General features: G+C 36.7%; 1 protein-coding gene and 1 pseudogene across 9 annotated transcripts in view; one reads left to right on the plus strand and one right to left on the minus strand.

The window, feature by feature from the left end:
* Positions 1-9,727, plus strand: part of NPAS3 (neuronal PAS domain protein 3) — an 839,700-nt gene that overhangs the window by 218,438 nt on the left and 611,535 nt on the right. The window lies entirely within an intron of this gene.
* On the minus strand, positions 3,609-3,727 carry LOC111731559 (annotated as a pseudogene).

A 9,727-nucleotide genomic window follows, 5' to 3' on the forward strand; every position in this document is an offset into this window, starting at 1 on the left:
GTCATTATTTCTTCAAATAGGTTTTTAATCCCTTGCTCTCTCCTATTTCTGGTGTCCCTATTATGCAAATGTTGGTATGCTTGATGTTGTCCCAGAGATCTCTCAAACTTTCCTCATTTTTTATTTTGCTGTTCCAGTTGGGTGTTTTCTGCTACCTTGCCTTCCAAGTCGCTGATTTGATCCTCTGCTTCATCTAATCTGTCAATTCTTTCTAGTATATTCTTTATTTCATTTATTGTATTCTTCATTTCTTACTGGTTCTTCTTTATGATTTCTGTGTCCTTTTTTATACTTACTATCTCTCTGTTGAAGTCCTCACTGAGATCATTGATTCTCCCCCTAGTTCACTGAACATCCTCATAACCAGTGTTTTGAACTCTGTCTCTGGTAGGTTGCTTACCTCCATTTAGTTTAGATTTTTTTTTTACCTGGAGTTTTTTCCTGTTTTATTTGTGGCATGTTTCTTTGTTTTCTCATTTTACTTGCCTCTCTGTGTTCGTTTCTATGTATTAGGAAGATCTGTTACCTCTCCCAGCTTTGGCCAGGTGGCCTTTAAATATAGTAGGTGTCCTGTGTGGCCCAGTGGTACAATCTCCTTGATCTCCTGTGCTGGGGTTTCTGAGCATGTTCCTTGTGTTAAGCCTTGATAGCTGTTAGCATGTCAGTGGATGGGATTGAGTCTCAGGCTGACTGGCTGTGAGGACTGGCCACGCCCACAGGGTATGAGGTGCTGTGTGGGGGCTGACTCCTTGGAGTGGGATTCACCCCAGCGGGCATGTATACCTGTTGAGACCACCTTTTGGTTATGCCCCTTATAGTCAGGCGGTGCTCTGTTGTGTTCTGACACCAGCCTGCTGGTGTGTTGGTTCTGTGGTCCCTTGGGAAGGGTTCCCATGTGGGCCAAGTTCAGCTGCTGCCTTTGATTGCACGGGGCTACCTGGTAGGAACTACAAAGTGATCCCTGGGTGATTTCTGCTTGTGCTGGATCTGGAGGCAAGTGACGGAGACCACGCTATGAGCTGGGGCCAGTTGGCCTGGGGTGGCTTAGCAGAAGGTCTGGTGCACCTCAAAGCCTGAGGCTGCCTGTCAAATGCCTATAAGGCCACGCAGCTAAAACAGCCTTTGGGTGGTGCAAGAACTGAGTGTGATGGGGACCCAGGGAGTCACGGGTAAAGCAAGCAGAAATTATCCAGCTGTTGAGATTCGTGTTTGATGCCAGTGCCGGGTCTGTGGTCTTCTATAAAAGTCTCAGGAGGACACACTGCCCATCTCGGGCCTGAAGACACCTGAGATCTATTCAAGAAGTAATAGAGGGGAAGAGGGAGGGAGAAGGGGTAAAGAGGGTCAAATATGTGGTGACAGAAAGAAATCTAACTGTGGGAGGTAAACACAACAGTGTAAATATATATATGCCTTACTGTTAAAGTGTGCAGCTGAAAAAATGTATTGGATTTCGTTAACCAATGTCACCATAAAACAATAAATGAAATAATTAATTTAAAAAATCTAAACATGCTGTTAAAAATACTGTATCTTTAGGTGGGGCTGGTTGCCCATCTACAGGATTGTCTCTGGAGGTGTGTGAGCAGAAGCCTGTTCATTGTTGCTAACAGAGCCTCCTTCTGAGAGGGCTGAGTGGGGCTGGTTGTCTAGCAATGAGTCTGCCACAGTGGGAATTGGATGGGGTGGGGTGGGGCCTCAGGGAGCTATGGGTGGATCAGCCAATCTTACCAGGTCAATGTAGATTCAGCACTGGCCGGGGGGGCGGGCGGGGGGGGAGGTTTCAGCACAGGCAAAATGGAGTCCATCTGTGGATATTCCAGACCTGGCAACAAAGGAGCAATGGTGGCTGTCCCTCCAGCTCTCGCCCCAAAGCTACACAGCCCAGTCTTCCCGTGTATGTGTCTTGCACCTCCCAAGCTGCTTACCTTCCAGCGGAGCCCAGGGTGAGTGTCTGTGAGCGAGTGAGTCTGTGCACGGGCCCTTTAACCCATTTCACATTTAGAAAAGAAAGTGCATTTTACATAAACACACTCTTTGAGGCTGAAGCACATCTGACTGGTTTTCAGTGTGAAATCTATTTTCTATCTCTATGAGTTTGCCTGTTCTAGATATTTCATATAAAGGAATCAGGCAGTATTTGTCCTTTCATGTCTGGCTTATTGGACTTACCATAATATTTTCAAGGTTCAAATATCAAAATTTCATTACTTTTTACGGCTGACTAATATTCCAATATATGTGTATCCCACATTTGTTTTTCTGTGGATGGACGCGAGTTGTTTCCATCTTTTTGGCTGTTGTGCATAATACTTTAATGATCACTGGAATACAGGTATTTGTTTCTGTTTTCAGTTCTTCTGGGTATATACCTTGGAATGGAATTACTGGGTTATACGGTAATTCTCCATTTAAGTTTTTGGGGAACCACCAAACTGTTTTCCACAGCATCTGTACCATTTTACATTCCCACCAGAATGTATTAGTCTTCTAATTTCTCCACATCCCCACCAACACTTGTTATTTTCCGTATTTTTTTTACTATAGCCATCCTAGTGGATGTGAAATAATATCTCATTGTGGTTTGCATTCGCATTTTCCTAAGGAGTTACTATCTTTAATATCTTTTCATGGGCTTATCAGCTATTTGTGTATCTTCTTTATAGAGAAGTCTATTCAATATCTTTGTCCACTTTTTATTTGAATTATTTGTCTTTGTTGAGTTTTAGGTCTTTATATATTCTGCATTTTAAACACATATCAGATAAATGATTCTCCCCTTCTATAGGACAACTTTTTATTTTTTCATTGCTAAATCCGAAGTCAAAGATTTCCCCCTATGTTTTCATTTGACAGTTTTATAGTTTTAGCTTTTATACATAGATTGTTGATTCATTTTGAGTTCATTTTTTCATATGCTGTGATGAAAGGGGTCCAACTTTATTCTTTGTCATGTGGAAATCCATTTGTCCCAGTTCTGTTTGTTGAAAACACTATTCTTTCCCCTTCTCCATTGAATGGACTTGGCATCCTATCAAAAAATCAATTGACTGTAGATATAAGGATTTATTTTTGGACTCAACAATTCTATTCTATTGGTCTATATGTCTATGCTTAGGCAAGTGCCATACTGTTTTGATTACTGTAGCATTGTTTTAAGTTTTAAAACCAGGAAGTATGAATCCTCCAACTTTGTTCTCTTTTTTCAAGACTGTTCAGACTTTTTAAGACCCCTTGAAATTCTATACGAATTTCAGAATTGGCTTTTCCATTTCTTCAAAAGAGGCTATTGGAATTTTGACAGAGATTGAGTTAAAACTGTAGATCACTTCAGGTAATATTGACATCTTAGCAAAATTAAATCTTTCAATCCCTACAAATGCTGTCTTTGCATTTACCTGTCTATCTATAGACTATTTTTAGAGCAGTTTTAGCTTCACAGAAATATTGAGGAGAAGGTACAGAGCTTTCTCATGTATATTCTACCTCCACGTCCATTTATTTTTTAATGGAATTTAAATTCTTTTTTTTTTTTTTTAGGTGAGGTAACCCTTGGTTGACCTCAGAGATTGCAAGGACCTTGTCAGCTTCTAATTTCTTATTTTTTATGCCTACAGTGTCTGGTCTTCCTAGGTGGTCTCCCATCCAAGTACTAACTAGGCCTGACCCCGCTTAGCTTCCAAGATCAGATGGGATAGGGCTTGTTCAGGGTGGCACGGCTGTAGACTAAATTATTCTTTACTTTCAGCAGTGTTTTATAGTTTCATATATAAGTACTTAACTTCCTTGGTTAAATTAATTCCTAGGTATTTTATTCTTTTAGATGCTATTATAAATCGAATTGTTTTCTTCCTTTTTTCGTTGTTCATCCTTGTTCTATAAAACTCAACAGATTTTTGTGTTGGTCTTATAACCTGCAGCTTTGTTGAATTAGTTTATTAGCTCTATTAACTTTCCAGTGAGTTTCTTGGGACTTTTATCTATAGGGTCATGTCATCTGTGAACAGAGATAATTTTACTTTTTCCTTTTCAATTTGGTAATTTTTGTTTATCTATCTATCTATCTATCTATCTATCTATCTATCTATCTACTTATTTATTTATTTATTTTTCTTGTTTAATTGCTCTGTCATGAAATTCCAGTAACATGTTGAATAAGCAGTGGTGAAAGTAGGCATCCTTGTCTTGTTTCTGATCTTAGGAGGAAAACTTTAAATCTTTCTCCATTATATATACTATTAAAGGTGGGTTTTTTAAATGAGCTTTTTCATGTCGAGGAAATTCCTTCTCTTGCTAGTTTTCTGAGTGCTTTTATTATGAAGGAGTGTTGAATTTTGTGAAGTGGCTTTTACACATCATTTGACAAGATCATGTGTGTTCTCCTCCTCCTTTGTTCATTTAATGTAATGTACTATACTGCTGAACCCCAGTTCAGAACTCTCAAAACATAGTAACTTTGCATTGCTGGGATAAATCCCACTTAGTCATGGAGTATAATCTTTTTAATATGCTAGTGAATTTAGTTTGCTAGTATTTTGTTGAGTTTCGGCTATATGAATTTTATTCATTGCCAGACTATCATTCAGGAATTTCTTGGATGACTCCTTTGGCAAGGCATTTCTATCACAGAAATGACAGAACTTCTGAATTGCTTATCTGAGTGAATCAAATTAAAATTAAATTTTTATAACTGGCCTTTGCACTTAGAGAATACAAAAATAATTTCGTCTATAATGTTAGAAATGTCATTCTAACAGGTAATGGGCTAAATGTCTTACTACATTATTTCTTTTAAAAGGTAACAACCATTAGTATCATCATTTTACAAATGAGGACATGGAAATGTGGAGCTAGTAAATAGTAAAGCAAGGGCTGTTAGCTGCTTTTAGCTCTTGTTTTTAGTCCTTGACCCCTAATTCCTAACTCTATGTCTGACCTGAGACATAAGTCTGTTTACAACACTCCAGAGAAAGAATAATGCGTATATCTAAAGAATACCACATGACAGGTCTATTTTCATATCTTTATTTTCTATAATTCAGAACTCTTCAAATATAGCAAAAACACCAGTAATAGAAATTCATAGGACTAGAGTAATTATAGTTTTGTATTCTAATGTTATAGATGAGTGGATGAATTGGTGGAAAAAATATTGAAGAAAATCTAAGAATGGCGTGAACAAAATCTTTATAATTCTAAATGCTCATGAATCAGTCTTCATCATTTCTAAACATCTTAGGCATTTTAGAGGACAGCAAGATTTCTCAGTAAAACAATGTGATTTTTCTATGTAAATGTTGCAGCATAACAGGTGTGTTGGCTAGTGATAAGATACTCTGCCAAGCAACAAATAAATAATTGCACATGAATCCCAGGAAGATGTTAGCCCTGAGGTATATTTGAATGTGATTTTTAAAGTGACATTCTATTTCTTTTTTTTTCAATATCAGAAATAGCTGCATACTCCTATCTTGAATGGTGATGTTGACACTCCTTTTCACCAAATACATTTTATTTTTAATGTTTTAAAATATATTGTGAAATCATTCATTTACCTCCCCTCCCCACTCCCTTTACCTGGATAATGCCTTTAAAATGTTTTTTCGGTCATGTCTCCATTAAGAAGTCTTCCCAAGTTTTCCAGTTCTTGGTTAGACACTCCTAAATACTTCTATAGCACCCTATGCTTATGTTTTTGGGTATGAAAATTACAAATCAGGCATTATCACCCTGATTCATCATTTTCTGTGTATTCATTATGCCCTCAAGACTATAAGTTCCTTCAGGGCTTGGTTTAACGGGGTAAGCTGGGCAGTTTCTTTGATGGCTGTCACTTAGGAAATGCGTAATATGTAAAAAATAAGTGAATAAATTTTCTGTGTTACATGCATATGATTCAAGCTGTTTCAGTTTAGTCTACCCCAACTCTAACAATTGCTATTCTTGACTTGGGAAAGTTACTGTTCAGTAAAACACTTTGCTACCCCTGCCAATTGGTAAATCTTAAAAGGATAATAAAAATATTTCATTTACTAACCTGAATGCATTGTATTTTCAGGGAGAAAAATGATACATGCTCAGTTTTTCCATGTCACTGACCAATTATTGAAGAATAGGGCATGAAGGCGGTTGGACTGTGACATCTGCCACGACCCTGATCATCAGGGTCTTTTTCACTGCCCCGGCTTGGTGTATGTTCACATCTCCCTCACTGATTCTGAAATAATACAGCTGATTTCAGAGCATGCCCTTCCCAGATGGACGATACCTCTCGGCAGAGATATTTATAACTTTAAGAGCAGGGCATTGGACATGATTCCTTTCTTACTATAATGTTAAATTATGATTGCTAAACATAGTCAAAATTAGTCATCCTGTGTTGAAGTATTTTTTTATTGCACAATTCTTGTAAAAATGCTCCATTGCACTGGCCACTGGTGGCTTGGAAGTGCTGAGTTTTAGGCATGGTGAGGCAGTATTTTTATATTCAGTTCTGGGTAAAGTATCTAAAATATCTGAAACAAACTGATTTTCATTTTTGAATAAATTGGTGTCTAAGATAAAAAATTTGCTTCAAATCCTATACTTTTCCCCTTCTTTTTGTCTACATCTCGACTCTGATCTCTTGCATATTTTGGATGACATCGTTGTTCCAAAAGGAAATAAAGCAGGCAAGTGTATGAGCAAAATATCAAGTAATAAATATGAAGAGTCAAATTGAGTGTTAATACAGTAGTGGGACCAGTTTGGGCCTGAATTTGTGTCAGTTGGTGGGAAACAGTTTAAATCAATTAATGAAAATTTCTAGAAGTCATTTACATGGTCAGTGTCAAAGTGAAAAAGACATGTTGGGAAGAAAATAGAGGAGTTGTAGGAGATGAAAACGTAGGCAAGAATTTAAAAATCTTATTTTGTAATTGCAAAATTGGTTATTTCCAGCTAGGAGTGATATTCAAAAGGTTTACCAGTAGATTGGCCTTGCCATTGACTCATCAGAACATAGGCCATTGCTGAGCAGTGTCCTAGAGGCCCATTACATTGTTACTGTAGGCAGGCACAGGGATGAGATTATTTAAAAACTTGTATTTAAAAACTTGTTTGGAAGTATAGCAATATTTTAAAAAATTGGTGGATCTGTATTAGAGCTTCCTACTCTCCATCTACATTCTTCAATAATGCTGGCACTGCCTGATAGTAATGAATCTCTGGAAAGGAGGGAAAGGAAGACTTCTTTGAAATTTATTCTGTGCAGTTGGCAGACAGGTGGTATTAGTCTTGAATACATTAAACATTTCAATAAATGACTTTCTCCTATACATTTAGGAAATTTGACTGCATTGGGTATTAAGTGCATGAAGCCTAAATTTCCCCAATGCACAGTAACTCTATCTTTTATAGGAACAGAATCGTGGCCCTGCAGGAGACACTGGCAGAGCAGTTCTCCTGTGGTTACTTTCAGTCCGACCCCTTGGAACTTCATGCTGGTCTCTAAACCTGGCTGTATTTGGTTTGTGGCCATTGAAAACCTAGAATAAGGCACTATGAATCACTCAGTGGGGACTATAGAAAAAAAGGGAGAAAAAGGAATAAGATTCTAAAGGAAAAATTGGAGGATTAAGAAAGGGCGAATGTCTAGTACAGTTCCAGATGTCAGAGAAGAGCATGCCAACTCTACTGGAAGATGAGCAACCTAAAGCCAGAGACACAAACGATATTTTTCTCAGTGATGCTTAGGGCACAGTGCAGTGTGATGTACAGTGCTTCTGAAAAGTGTGGGTTAAGCTGAAGAGAAAATGGTAGAACACATGTTTTCTTAGTTTTGATTTCATGTCATTTCCTCGTTACCTTAATAGCCATCTTTAAGTAGGTAGAAATTGGAAGCAGGAATAAAGGAAAAGGGAAAAAATAATAGAGAAGAAAGTGACATGTATTGGCTGGAGTGAAGATGGTAGCTAACAGAAAAATCAAATCCTGAGTATTTTGAAGAATAATCAGAGAAATTAAAATATATAAGTAGAGCAAAGGTCATCAGGTAAGTTTGATATTTACGAAGAATACTTTAATTTGAGATTGGAATGATTTAGGGTAAGAGAAAATTCTTCATCTTTTTGGCTACTTTCCTTTTTTTGAAATCTTGTGACAACTTGATTAAAACATACAGTCCCCTCAGATGTTGCTGAATTGTGAACTATTGAGTATGACTGAAAGTTGTCAATTCTGTTAAGAGAAAAGGGGAAGCACCATTTTACCTGGGATTTGCATTATCTTCCTTAACAATGTAGCTAATTTTGTAGTTAATCCTTGTGGTTTATAAAAATACACATATTCTCAATTTAGCTAATAACCTTCCATGTTTTAACTTTTAAGTAAAGGACAGGGTAGGAGTGAATGAAATGTTTTATTGAACAGAATAGTGCTTATAAGTTGGAAATGGAGGAGTTAGCACATGGCTGTAGAATTGAGCCTAGGAAGTTTCATGTCTTGTCACCAGATCTATCATGAAAAACAGGAATGTTTTTGCATGCCACCACTTTAATGTCATAAGAATTCATAGTATACTTTCTTGTGAAAAATTATTCGATGTTCTAGCCTCAGTCTTTGAGTTGACCTCATGTGGCATTGAGGTAACGAATGAGGAAGATAGCATTGGAGGAGGTGATGATTTCAAATTGGACAGTCGGGAAACCAGATCAGATAAATCCAAAATTCTGTACTCGAAGATGACAAGGCCATTAGTATGAATGTGTAGATGTGTAATGGAAATATTGTGCAGTTGTGTATATTTATGGAAGCAAAAAAGGAAGGTGTGCTAGATGGAGGGAGAAAGTATTTATAGAGTTACTCATGAATATTGAAATCGTCCATAATGGTTGGGCATTAAAAGGGAACAGTAATGTCAAATATTCAGATTGTATAGGTTCAAATATGGAGAATAGACATAAAACAGAGAAAGGGAATAGCTAAATATTGCATGGTGAGATAATAGGACACAAAGTCCCTCCTGTGTCATAATTTACTGTCTTTTGATTCAAAAATAATTTTGCTATAATTTCATACTTCTACAGTATAATTCGAAGAAACTGTTAATGTAATTTTAAATTTTATCTTTTCAACATTGAACAGTTTGGGAGGGTTACGATCAATAATGCTTTTATGTTGCCTAACTGGTAACTTGTTAACATTTTTATTTAATATTGGTGAAGTAAAAATTAAAATTAAATGACTGCTATAAAATGTGATTAGTGATTCAAGTGACAAAAATGAAATCTCTTGTCTGGGCTTACACATACATGTCTTTGCCAGTTTTTACTGCATATAAATGGCAAGCAAACAACCTTCTAGAAATTCTTTTCTATCTAAAACCACTATTCACCTCTTTGACATAAATGCAGGCAAAATGTACAGTGCTCTTCCCTTGTCTCTGTTTCTCTGTGGTTCTGCCTTGGCTACCATATGTGTGTGGTTTTTCTCCTGGTAATTTAGTACATTATTTAACTATAAGAACTTTTTAAAAAAATCTGCCCGCCCCCTGCAATTTGAGATGTATCTAGAGCATTCAATAGGTAATCAATAAATGATTGATGAGTAAAAAATTATTTGAATGAATAAATCATATTTATTTTTTCAGAAGATGATAGTTGTGTATGTGACATTTAGATTTCAAATTTACTTAACTGAAAGTGTTATACATTTTGTTTTTTAAAATACATCTTATATTTTTCACCGG

The sequence above is a fragment of the Pteropus vampyrus genome, unplaced genomic scaffold (assembly GCF_000151845.1).
Source record: "Pteropus vampyrus isolate Shadow unplaced genomic scaffold, Pvam_2.0 Scaffold384, whole genome shotgun sequence".
NCBI lineage: Eukaryota > Metazoa > Chordata > Mammalia > Chiroptera > Pteropodidae > Pteropus > Pteropus vampyrus.